Consider the following 13418-nt stretch of genomic DNA (forward strand, 5'->3'; position numbering starts at 1 on the left):
TTGTGGAACCACATCTGATGCCAACTTGGATGCTGTCCTTTTTCTCCAATAAAAGGAACTTTTCACTTGTTTTTCAGACACCCTTTTAAAAAATGTATTTAAAAAGGCTGGTTCCTATCCATCCGACTGGAGGCATCTCAGTGCAAGAGCAAAGCTAAGTCCTGCACACACCTCCCCTCCTCGTCCTCCTCCTCCTCCCCCCAGGTTTTCCCGAATGTATCTACTCCGGTTACAACTGGACGCGGCCCCTCCCCCACCTGCCTCCCCCCTTCCTCCCCTCAATCGTGGAGGGAGCATTCTCTGTGCCTTCCCAAGTCCCCGTGGGGGACCTTCTATGTTGGAGTGGGGTGAGGGGGGGAGGGTCATATAACGAAGGCCAGAAAGAACAAATTAGATAATCAAAAGAATTATAGTAATTGCTTTCACTTTCCCCAGGCCGCTCAGCGGATTCTCTCCCCCGCCCCTCCCCTGGTTTTTCTGTCTGTCGGGAATACTCGGTCTTTCCGACCCCCTCCCCTCCCCCAGGTTCCTCCTCTCCTCTTCCCTCGTTCGCGCGTTCCCTCTCTTCCTCCGTTTTCTGGTGTGCTGGAACGTTCAGCGGAATATGATGAATGATCACCTGTCACAGCTTGTTTATTATAATGCAGGCAATCAATTACACATCCCCAACGCTGGCCGGCCCGCAGGAAATTTATATGCTCAGCACAAACCAATGTGAAAATGGAATCTCATTTGCCAAATGTCTTCCTCCCCGTACAGCACGATGATTACAGTCTGTGTTTGTTCCAACAGTCGTGTACAACTGACAGTGCTATCATTTACTGCCTGGCTCAGGTCACGTTACTCTAAGGCTTTATTTATTGTGTTACGAAGGGCAGCACAGGAAAAGGACAAGGGTGTCTGTCAGGGATGGCACTGTGTTAAAAAGTGGGCGTGCAAGGGCCGTATCCCCGGGCCAGCTGCTACAACCTCAGCCCCTGGGCCCTTACCTCCGTAGCCTCTCCCAGCATCCAGCTACCCAGACTCCAAGGCCCCTGCCGGGAGTCAGCTCTAGGTACCTGGAGCTCCACAGGTCCGAGAATCGGAGTGGATCAGAGTTCCAATTTTGGTTCTGCTACTATCTAATTGCATGCAGCAGGGACTCAATCTCTTCATCTGGGAAATGGGAGTTTTAACAGCCCTTGGCAGGTGTATTGTGACCTCTGGGATGTCACAGGCGTTGATGAATGTTAGTTCCCGGGACTTCGGAAAGAGGTCCCATGGAAAGAGATGTGAATTGGAATTCACACTGTATATTAAAATCTCCCCCAATCTTCACCTCTGAGACACGGCTGTCTCAAAAGTGTTTTGTTTCCCTTCCTGGTGGAATTCTGTACTTTTATGTACTCTGTACCAGCAGGTAGTGTGGCTTTGAAAAAATAAAATGGCCACCTTACTCCACTGTTCTTTCTTTGCAAAAAATGGCATAGCAATCTTGGCCTTTCTAGCTTTGTGACCTCAGGCTGGTCAATCCCTCCTCCTCTCCAAGCCTTGGATTCTTCCCCTGAGAAGTAAAGAAAATAACTCCTAAACTGCCTCCCTAGGCTTGCCGGCAGGATCCAAGGTGTCCAGAGATGAAGGAAAAAAAAAAAAAAGGCCAAGTAAACGGGAAAGTGAGGCTGTCACTGTTGAGTGGCATCCTGTTTTCACCCAGAGTTCTGCCACACAAAATGTTGACCCAAATTTGTACCCCCACAACACTTGGTGTCAAGTGGGAGATCAGAAACTGAGGCACAGGCAGATGCTTTTATGTGTATTAGGTTGTCTTTTATTGTATTGTATAGTGACTTTTTTTTTTTTTTTGAGATGGAGTCTTGCTCTATTGCCCAGGATGGAGTGCAGTGGCACGATCTTGGCTCATTGCAACCTCCACCTCCTGAGTTCAAGCAATTCTCCTACCTTGGCCTCTCAAGTAGCTGGGATTACAGGTGCATACCACCATGCCTGGCTAATTTTTGTATTTTTAGTAGAGACACGGTTTCACTGTGTTGGCCAGGCTGGTCTCGAACTCCTGACCTCAACTGATCCACCCGCCTTGGCCTCCCAAAGTACTGGGATTACAGGCTTGAACCACCGTGCCCAGCCTGTACTATATATTTCTTTATTATTTGACATGCGTATTTGTTTGATGCCCCTCTGCTCCGCCAGTATAGAAGCTCCAAAAGGAAAGATACCAGATTGATCTTGATCACCTCTGCCTCCCCAGCACCTAGCCTTCCTTGGTACATCGTAAGTGCTCGGTAAATATTTGTGGCTTTAATGGATGAATGAATGAATGACTACATAGTCAAACTCCGTACTAGGGCAATCTCTGTGGTGCAGTGGGTGGGCCCTAGTGAACGGATATTTATTTATTTATTTATTTATTTTTATTTTTTTTTTTTTTTGAGGCGGAGTCTCGCTCTGTCGCCCGGACTGGAGTGCAGTGGCCAGATCTCAGCTCACTGCAAGCTCCGCCTCCTGGGTTTACGCCATTCTCCTGCCTCAGCCTCCCGAGTAGCTGGGACTACAGGCACCCGCCACCTCGCCCGGCTAGTTTTTGTATTTTTAGTAGAGACAGGGTTTCACCGTGATAGCCAGGATGGTCTCGATCTCCTGACCTCGTGATCCGCCCGTCTTGGCCTCCCAAAGTGCTGGGATTACAGGCTTGAGCCACCGCGCCCGGCCGTGAACGGATATGGTGAACGGATATTTAAAGGATATCTTACTATTCCTCATCCCCCAGAGTCAGGCTGTGCCACATGCACCCAACCTTGCCCGGGGTCATTCATCCTACATGTACTCAGATCGTGTGAACTGGTGATGGGCCACCCATGTGCCTGCCTGGAGACTCCTATTCATCCCTCAGATCAACATCCCCCAAATAAACTCCCAGTCACTCTGGCATCCCATGTTGGTTTGTAATCTCTGCCTCTCTCTAGACCATCGGCTCCTATGCACAGGCAGCTATGCCTTTTTCATATTTGGGTCCCCAAAATGCACAGCACAGTACCAGCCTCAAAACAAGTGCTTTTTAATCAGTCAATCAGTTGACATAGATCATCTTTTCTCAGCACTGATGTATGGACTACAACTTAGAATTCCATTAGAGCACCTGGGGTCGATAAAAAAAAGTGATTCAAGTTTATATATCTTTTTTGAGACAGAGTCTCATTTTGTCACCCAGGCTGGAGTGCAGTGGTGTGATCTCAGCTCACTGCAACCTCTGCCTCTGGAGTTCAAGCAATTCTCACTCATGCCTCAGTGTCCCGAGTAGCTGGGCGAGTGCCAGCACACCCGGGCTAATTTTTGTATTTTTAGTAGGGACGGGGTTTCGCCATATTGGCCAGGCTGGTCTCGAACTCCTGGCCTCAAGTGATCCACCCACTTCATCCTCCCAAAGTGCTGAGATTATAGGCATTTGATCACTGCACCCAGGTGAGCCACTGCATCCAGCCAAGTTCATATTCTAACAGAGAAACATTAATGCTGCATTGTGTATTTTTTGGTCAATTGCTTCAGATATGTGGAAGGGATTTCTTTGTATATGTGTAATTATTCGTCACCATGATGATAATAACGAGGGTGACAGCACAGAGCTGTGCCTCCCCAGCAAGCATGGGCTGGGCAGGGCCGGGTATTCCCTTTGCTGACTTGCCTCACTAGTTGACTAACAGACCTTATTCCCGGGCCCGAGCTGATGATATCCTGCCAACGCCAGCTTCCCAACATGGAGGGGACGCAAGAGCGAGCGCCATGGGATCCTGGGGGAAAAGCAGCCTGTGTTTGCTGCTGCTTTGACAGTTGAGGCTCCGAGAGGGACTGGCAAACAATGGGAAACGAAACATTTGAGTGGTTGCAAAAAATTCCATGGGAAATCCCCCCTGGTGGTATTTATGTGTGACGGCTGTGACAAGGAGAGCGCAGGGCTTTCGATTTCAAGGGTTCCTGAGCAGACCACAATGGCCTTCCAAGACGGCAATCCCTGGGAACAGCTCTCTCGGCCACAAAAGGCCAGTTTGTCTGTCCAGGGAAGATCTGGCCGCATGCATCAAGTTGGCCATGAGCTGCAATGGCTTGTTTGGGGCATGACCCACATTTATAGGGTCTGTACCTCTGAACCTTCTGCTTCTAAGACAGATCTATCTCAACTGTCCCTCTGGTTTTCCCTGGCCTCAAGAACCTGGGGGCTGATAGGGGCTGAGGGGTTTCCCTCGGGCTCAGCCTCCATATGCGGAACTGTGGGAACCTCAGCCTCCATCAGACCCCTCCCCATTTTCTGGTCAGCATGTGGCCTCCTCCTATTTTCTCCATTCCCACTGGTAATGGATATTTATTTAACTTTTACTCCCCCACCACTCTCATTTAGAAAAGAAAGTGAACTGATATTAACCAATACTTGTTTTGCCTTCTTTAACACTAACACATATGCAAAATACTTTCCACTATTGATAATATCTTATTGCTGCTGTGATATATGTGCGTATATGTACAGATCTGCTTAAAGGTAAGGTTTATATAGATTTTTAGAGACACTCGGTAAATGAGAAAATGGAAACTGAAAGAGGTTAAATAAACTGCCCGTGTGTATTGGTCATGAGGTTTCAGTTGCAAAGTGACAAAATCCTGACTTAGATGAACTTAAGCCAGATGGAAAATGTATGTTGTATTATTTGAGAAGCCAGGGCTGGATAAGCTTCAGGCATGGCTGGATCCAGGCCCTCAATTAAGTCTTTAGGAATTTCCCTCTCTCTAGCTTTTTGGTTTTGCTTTTCCCTGGATTGGTTTCATGTTTAGATTGGCTCACTTCACCTGTTTTACATCTTTCCAGAGTCAAATCCAGCCTTTTTCCTGGTTGCCTCTGTAAAGGTCCTAGGGTTAGGTTTAGTGTGCTCTGATAGATTCAGCTGCCCATTGCTGAACCAGCGACTCTGGCAACAGGGATGGACTTATCTAAGTGCCCAAGTTCCAGTCACTGCTGAAGCCCGGCCAGACCACCTGGACAGAGTAAGAGTGAGTGGTTCCCCCAAAGAAAACTGGGATGCTCTTACCGGAAGAAGAAGGAATCGACAGAAAGACCCGATGTCCTAAACTCGCGTGTCACACTGTCACTAATGGGCAGGCAGACCTGTACAGCAGCTCTCCTCTGCATCTTTGTGCTGCTGGAGACCACCTCCGGGACCACCTCCCTCCTCCATGCTTTATCCTGCCCTGTGCCTCCAGCCCTGCCCCTGCTGTAGGGATTCAGTCTTGTCGGTCATTATCAAACTGTGCGGGAGGGAGGAAGCCAGTGGAAGACAGCAGGTGGCTGGGTGACCTGTGGCTATGGGATTCCTCTCCTCTATTTCAACCACCCAGCAATTCTTGTGTCTCTTTGTAGATTCAGTTTCCCTGTACACTTTTATTTAAACAAAGGACACCCCAGATTTTTAAAACTTGCAAATCAGCAATTTTTCTGGAATCTATGTCTACTTACCCTAAATGAAGGAACAATAGCTCAGAAAGAGGCAGGAAACTGACAATGCGTCAAATGAGTGCCAAGAGCATCTGAGAAACCACACCTCCCGATTCCCATCTCTTGCCCTTTGCACTTGCAGCCTTGCAGATGGGGTCAAGATTTGTGGGCTTCTGATTTATTGGCCAAGGATGCAGACCTTAACGTGTAAGTGGAGCAGCTTCCCATATAAGAGAAGGAAGAGGATACCTTTGCACAGTTTTTTTCTAGTCTCCGGGTTCCCTACCCCCAGGGCAGGCAGCCTCTGGGGACTCCCTGTAGGTAGGATCCTGCCAGAATGGAGAAAAACAGCCCGATTCCTGTTACTCCCTCCTGGTCCTGGGAACTTACATCACCGTTCCAGGAGAACTTACACAAGCAAGCCATGTACTTCCGTTTAAGAGGATGTTTACAAACCACTGTTCTGTCCTCTGAGTGTCTGGAAAGCTGGTGTCTGTGTACCAGGTCCTGCCATGCATTTCAAACACAGCTTTCTGCTGCACTGATCGGTGCTAATCCTCATAGCTAACATTTCTGAGCACTTCCAGCATTCCTGGAACTGGATCGTTTCATTGAATCTTCCCAACAACCCAATACCGTGTAGGTAGCAGTATTGTTTTCACTTTATAGCTGCAAAAAAATGAAGGCGCAGAAAGGTGAATGAATTTGGCTGAGGTTCATCAGCCAGGTTCAAACCCAGGCAGTCAGAGTCAAGAGCATGAGCTAGATGCTACAGTACGTTGCTATGCTTAGATGCACCAGGAAAGCTTTGGACAAGGAAGATGTAGGTTGTTGCCAGCACCTATGCACAGACAGACAGAAAGTCCTCTGCTTCCTTCAGGCCCTTCCTTCCACTTCCCCGGGGCTTCCAGCTGAGCCTGCGTTTTTCTTTGACTTCCCCCTCTTGCCTGGCATTTTCAGCAAACACACACAGGGGATTACGGGGAGAAAAACTATCATATTACCAAGTGGACATGGCTCCTAAGATGCCAACTGAACACAGGTAAGTCGGGTAAGGAAAAGCACACAGTCTCATTACTTAGACTACCTCACAGCCGTTTATTGAATTAGTGTGATTCTTAACATCTTCAACTTGGATCTCCTCCAGGCCAGCCAGCTGGTGCATTCAGTACGACTCAGCTCGCCTTAACTCAATTAACTAAGCCAGGCTGAGCCGGGCTGAGCTGAACTCAACAAGTTTTTCTTAAGCACTGAGCTGGCTGCAGGGGAAAAAAAAAACCAACAAAGGAGAGCAAGACGCTGACTTGGCCCTTAAAGAGTTGTCTTGCGCGCTGAGTGGATAATATGGTGCCGTATTTTCTAAGTATCACGTTCGTGGCTTTTGCCATACCTGCGCTCCCTCTGTGCTATTATTTACTTCATAGTTTTCTTTAAACAAATTCACTTCCTTTTTCAAACTTAATTTTTTAAATTATTGAGGTGAAGTTGACGTACCATAAAATTAACCATTTTAAAGTGAATTCTTAGATCATGATGTTCATCTGAAGACAAAAGTAAAAATAACGTGAATTCAGTGGCATTTAGTACTTTATAGTGTTGGGTGACCATCACCTTTATCTAACTCCAAGACATTTTCATTACGTCAATATGAAAATCCATAACCTTTAAGCAGTCACACCCCATTCCCGCCTTCCCGACAACCCCTGGTTGTCATCAGCCTGCTTTCTGTTTCTATGATTTATCTATTCCGGATGTTTCATGTAAGTGGAATCCTACAGTATCCTTGTGGTTCTGGCTTATTTTACTTAGCATAATGTCTTTAAGGTTCATCCATGTTGTAGCATGAATGAGTGCTTCTTCATTCCTTTTCATGACTGAATGATATTCCATTGTGTGGATAGATACAACTTGTCTACCCACACACCCATTCATTGATGGACATTTGAGCATTTCCAGCTTTTGGCTATTGTAATTAGTGCTGTTAAGTACATTTATTTTATTTCAGTTTAGTTTAGTTTTAGTTTTTGAGATGGAGTCTTGCTCTGTCTTCCAGGCTGGAGTGCAGTGGCATGATTTCGGCTAGCTACAACCTCCACCTCCTGGGTTCAAGCAATCCTCCTACTTCAGCCTCCCAAGTAGCTGGGATTACAAGTGTCTGCCACCACGCCTGACTAATTTTTGTATTTTCAGTAGAGATGGGGTTCCTCCATGTTGGCCAGGCTGGTCTCAAACTCCTGACCTCAAGTGATCCACCTGCCTCGGCCTCCCAAAGTACAGGGATTACAGGCATGAGCCACTGTGCCTGGCCCAAATAAGTTTATTTTAAAATGAAATTCTACATCACTACAGTAAATGGGAAGCCAACATTTTTATAATACACAATAAAATACATACATAACTATTAGAAGGAAAAATTTCACCTTTGTAGGTCATAAAAATCATCTTGTGAACTATCAGATGCAATCATAAAAAGGCTGGGCTCAGGGAATGGTCGGACTTGAGTTCAAATCCTGACCTTGCCATCTGTGTAACTCTGGGCAAGTGTCCTGTCCTCGTGAACCTCAGTTTCTCCATTTGTAAAATGATAAGACTTACTATTCCTTCCTCCTATAGTGGTTATGGGAATGAAGATCATGAGTGACCTGGCAGAGTGGCTGCCACCTGTGATCCCAGCACTTTGGGAGGCCAAGGCGGGAGGATGGCTTGAGGCCAGGAATTCAAGACCAGCCTGGGCAACATAGCAAAACCCCATCTCTACAAAAAGTTTAAAAAATTAACTGGGCATGGTGGCACACACCTGTGGTCCCAGCTACTCAGGAGGCTAAAGTGAGAGGATCACTTGAACCCAGGAATTTAGGCTGCAATGAGCTATGGTCATGCCACTTCACTCCAGCCTGGGCTTAATAGGTCCAGACTCCATCTCAAAAATATATATATATTTTTTTAAATAAATAAGTAAAACCATGAGTAAAGTGTTAGAACCATGCCAGGCTCATAGCAAGCCCTTCGATACACAAACGCTGGTAGGTAAAAACACAGGTCATACACCCACTAGAGGTCAATATACTAGCAGCTAACAAAGTAAATATTTGCTGTGTGCCAGAAACTGGGTGAAGCACTTTCTGGGTGTTATGTCATCTTCTCAGGGTTCTAAGAGGCAAATATTATCCCCATTTCATAGATTGGAGAAGGGAGGCAAAGAGAGGTGGAGCCAGTAGTCAAAAGTTCATAAAGGTTCAGGCCGGGCACGATGGCTCACATCTGTAATCCCAGCACTTTGGAAGGCCGAGGTGGGTCGATCACCTGAGGCCAGGAGTTCGAGACTAGTCTGGCCAACATAGTGAGACCCTGTCTCTACTAAAAAGGCAAAAATTAGCCAGGTGTGGTGGTGTGTAGTCCCAGCGACTCGGGAGGCCAACGCAGGAGAATTCCTTGAACCCAGGAGCTAGAGGTTGCAGTGAGCTGAGATCATACCACTGCACTCCACCTGGGCGACGGAGCAAGACCCCATCTTAAAAAAACAAAGTTCATAAAAGTTTATACAGTGCAGGACTTGAACTCCAGGAACGTTAAACGACAGTACGAGAAGTAACTAAGAATCACCTCCAATGGAAGGTGGCCCCGGGACAGGGATGATTCATTGCAAAATGGCTTCCTGAGCCCCTGAGGTCCAGCCTGGGCAGCCGCAGCGTGCGTGCGTGCGTGTGGCAGTCCTGGCCCAGGGGCTCTGTCCTTCTTGGATTTCTTCCAGCAGTATCTCTTTATCAAGTCGCTCTTTCTCGGGTGTGCCAAGACTAGGCTCCCTGAGAGACCGCTCTCAGCCTTCACGTCTTTTCTATTTGATATCCTTCTAGCAGTTAATGGCTTCACCTGCCCTTCCTGTATTCCATCACCCAAAGACAAGTCCAGTGTCCCTAAAACCTCCCCTGTGCTCTGCAATCTCTTTCACTAGTTCCACGCTACATCTGAGCCCTTGAGACTGCCACAAAGCCTCTTACTAATTATCCACCCCTGGTGCAAAAATTAGCACGTCTCAGGTTCACATGTATCCATTATAGCTTCACCGATAGGGATGCAGTATGCATACTTCACAGTTTTAGTCTGCATGGGGAATCCTATCTCACCCATTGGCAACACCAGCACAGGGGCTGTATTAGTCTTCTAGGGCTGTTGTAAATAATCACACAAACTTTGGGGGTTAAAACAACAGACATTTATTTTCCCGTGTTTCTGGAGGCTGGAAGTCTAAAATCAAGGTGCAGGCAGGGCCAGGCTTCCTCTGAAGGCTCTAGGGGAGGATCCCTCCTTGCCTTTCCCAGCTTCTAGTGTCTCCTAGAATTCTATTATTATTTATTTTATTTATTTTTTGAGACAGAGTCTCGCTCTGTCGCCAAGGCTGGAGTGCAGTGGTGCAATCTCAGCTCACTGCGACTTCTGCTTCCCAGATTCAATTGACTCTCCTGCCTCAGCCTCTCGAGCAGCTGGGACTACAGGCGTGTGCCACTATGCCCAGCTAATTTTTGTATTTTTAGGGGAGACAGCATCTCGCCATGTTGGCCAGGCTGGTCTCGAAATCCCAACCTCAAGTGATCCTGCCCGCCTCGGCCTCCCAAAGTGCTGGGATTACAGGCCTGAGCCACAACACCCAGCCGGCTCCTAGAATTCTTTGGCTGGTGGCTACATTCCTCCAATCTGTGCTCTGTCTTCAATGACCTGCCTCATGCATTTTTGTGTGTCCTTTTCTGTCCCTGGTAAGGACACTTGCCACTGGATTTAAGGACTGTCCTCATTCAGGATGATCTCATCTTGAACCTGGCCTAATTACGTCTGCAAAAACCCTATTTCCTATTAAGATGACATTCTGAGGTTCTGAGTGGATATGAATTTTAGGAGACACTCTTCAACCCTCTTCACGTAGAAGAGGTGGCTGGTATTCTTTGTAACTGGATTATTGTATATTTCAATACCCTGGGCACACACATAAAAGGGTTCTTCTCTCAAGACAATTGTCAACCACATTCTTGCCAATCTCCTTTTCCCGGTCCTTTGTGGCATCATTAACAGATCCTATAACTTTCTGACCACTTCCCAATATTGACAAGGCCAAGCCAGTTCACTTTATTTATTTATTTATTTATTTAGAGACAGAGTCTGGCTCTGTCGCCCAGGCTGGAGTGCTGTGGCGTGATCTTGGCTCACTGCAACCTCTGTCTCCTGGGTTCTAGCGGTTCTCCTGCCTCAGCCTCCTGAGTAGCTGGGACTACAGGCGAGCACCACCATGCCTGGCTAATTTTTGTATTTTTAGTAAAGCCAGGCTTTTGCCATGTTGGCCAGGCTGGTCTTGAACTCCTGGCCTCAAGTGATCTGCCCACCTCCGCCTGCCAAAGTGCTGGGATTACAGGTGTGAGCCACTGTGTCCGGCTGCCAGTTCACTTTAAAACAGCCACCTAGGCCCCATCTCCTAACTCAGGTATGACGCACAGCCTGAGGAAACTGGAGAGGACTTGACCACCTTTTGCTTCCTTCTCCCCATGTTTCTGGCTCCCAAAGTACACCAAGGAGGAGGATTTCATGGGCAAACAAATTTGGCCAATGCTATATTAAACCAAGTTACCCAGATGTCTCCACTTTAGGGTCAGTTGATGTGTGAATGTCTCTTCAAGAACAGGTGGTTTCCAAATTTCTTCAGCCCAGGACGCTATTTTTCCACAGAACATCCTACCTCCCTAGTGTTCCCCAGAGCACACTTTGTGAAACACCACACAATAAAAAGTACTGCCAAATATAAAGTATATCCACAACTATTACGTTTGCATAGCAATGTAAGATGAGTTTTTGAGTAAACACAGCAACTGTGGAACAGTTTTGTGATTTATTCAGAAAACTGGCTCTGAGATTGCTGTGGACAGGACCCAACTTGGCTGGGAGATTTCAATCCCTCAGTAGAGCCACGTGGACAGTGAAGCTGGCCGAAGTTTATTCTGAGAAAGGATTAGAGACTGAAATTGCTCTGATTTTCCTAAACCCAGCTTCCGTAGTCAGGAGGAAGTAACTATCATATTTAAAGGCAAGTGCTTTCAGGAAAAATTTGCTTGATAGTGTGGTCCTGTATCTTATGCAATTCTGTTATGCAAATTCAATGATAGGGACTCAGCAGAATGATAATAACAACAATAATAATATAATAAAAAGAGAAGAGATAGAATTAACAAATGCAAGTGACAAGCAAAGCCTCGCCTTCTTCTCCTGGCGTAGATCTGGGATCCATCCAGTAATCTCTGCTCCCAAGGGCCTCTCAGCCTCAAGCATGAGGCTGGTATTTAAATATCTGTTGTTTTCATATCCTACGACCTCTAAAAGCCGGCTGACTTCAGCTGGTCCTCAGCTGGACAATTGGCAACCTTTTCCAATGCTGGAGAAAACCAGGCTGCCCCGGACTGAAATTGACCAGCTCCCAACTTAGTGTCTTTCTAAGGATTTCCAAGGATAATTTCTGACCATCGTCTGTGTTCTCTCTAGAAGCTTTTTTTTTTTTTTTTTTGAGACAGAAATCACACCACTGGAGTGCAGTGACTTGATCTCTGCCCACTGCAATCTCCACCTCCCACTGGAGTGCAGTGACTCGATCTCTGCTTACTGTAGTCTCCGCCTCTCACTGGAGTGCAGTGACTCAGTCTCTGCTCACTGCAATCTCCACCTCCCACTGGAGTGCACTGACTCTATCTCTGCTCACTGCTGTCTCCACCTCCCAGGTTCAAGCCATCCTCTTGCCTCAGCCTCCCGAGTAGCTGAGACTACAGGCATGTGCCACCATGCCCAACTAATTTTTGTATTTTTGCTAGAGACAGGGTTTTGCCACATTGCCCAGGCTGCTCTCCAACTCCTGGCCTCAAGTGATCAGCCCCCCAGACCTCCCAAAGTGCTAGGATTACAGGCATGAGCCACTGCACTGGCCACCCCAGGAGTTTATTGAATCACATGACCATGTCATTCAGGCTCCCCTGTAGTCTCAAAACTGAATTGAATCTAGTTTTGTCCATATGGTCAAGGCAAGTATTTTCTGAAAGCCATGAGTAACCCTACAATTGGATATTGTAGGGGCCATCGAGGTGATAAGATGTGAGGAAAATCAACCAAGCTCACTCCATGTGCCATTCCCAAACTCCCCCATACATACACAAGATAGCCTAGAGAAAAACAAAGTTGATCTGACTGTGTTGTGGGAACAGGGTGACTCATTATTACTCAACAGTCTAGCAAGGATAGGTTTATTCACATAGCTAACAGGCTACCAAAGACCAGAGGGGATTTGGAAAGCAGTCAGGGGGATATGGAGCCTGTACTCCATCTCTTCAACTTTGTCCTCCTCCATAACAGTTCCCACTGCCCATGGAAGATGCCCAAACTCCAGGCCCTTTGTATGTGACTCCAGCCCTCATGAGCTGAGACCACCCCCCACCCTAAGGCAGGGTCTGGTTCTCATTTATCTACCATTGTGCCCAGCCCTGAGCACAGATTTTGGCAAATAAGCCAGAGCTCAATGGATGAAGATCAAATGAGTGAAAAAGGAACCCGCATGAAACTCAGGTACCACATGCTCCAGTCTCAGCACTGCGTTATGTCAAAAATAAAATAAAATAAAATAAGTTTTGGCCAGGTGGGGTGGCTCATGCCTGCAATCCCAGCACTTTGGGAGGTCAAGGTGGGCAGATCATTCGAGGTCAGGGGTTCAAGCACCAGCCTGGTCAACAAGGTGAAACCTCATCTCTACTAAAGATATAAAACTTAGCCAGGCGTGGTGGTGTGCACCTGTAATCCCAGCTACTAGGGAGGCTGAGGCAGGAGAATTGCTTGAACGTGGGAGGCAGAGGTTGCAGTGAGCCAAGAAGGTGCCACTGCACTCCAGCACTCTAGCCTGAGAGCAAGACTCCATCTCAAAAAAAAA

The 13418-nt window shown here is 47.1% G+C and overlaps 1 long non-coding RNA gene across 1 annotated transcript in view; it reads left to right on the forward strand.

The window, feature by feature from the left end:
• The window catches only part of LOC105502291, a 3422-nt gene extending 497 nt beyond the window's left edge, over window positions 1–2925 (forward strand). The window contains exons 2-3 of the long non-coding RNA XR_001000315.1: window positions 2188–2279; window positions 2765–2925. This is a non-coding gene — a long non-coding RNA (uncharacterized LOC105502291). The remainder of the gene's footprint in view (window positions 1–2187; window positions 2280–2764) is intronic.
• Window positions 2926–13418: the final 10493 nt, after the last annotated feature.

This window comes from Colobus angolensis, unplaced genomic scaffold, assembly GCF_000951035.1.
Source record: "Colobus angolensis palliatus isolate OR3802 unplaced genomic scaffold, Cang.pa_1.0 Scaffold79, whole genome shotgun sequence".
In the NCBI taxonomy this organism is placed as follows: domain Eukaryota; kingdom Metazoa; phylum Chordata; class Mammalia; order Primates; family Cercopithecidae; genus Colobus; species Colobus angolensis.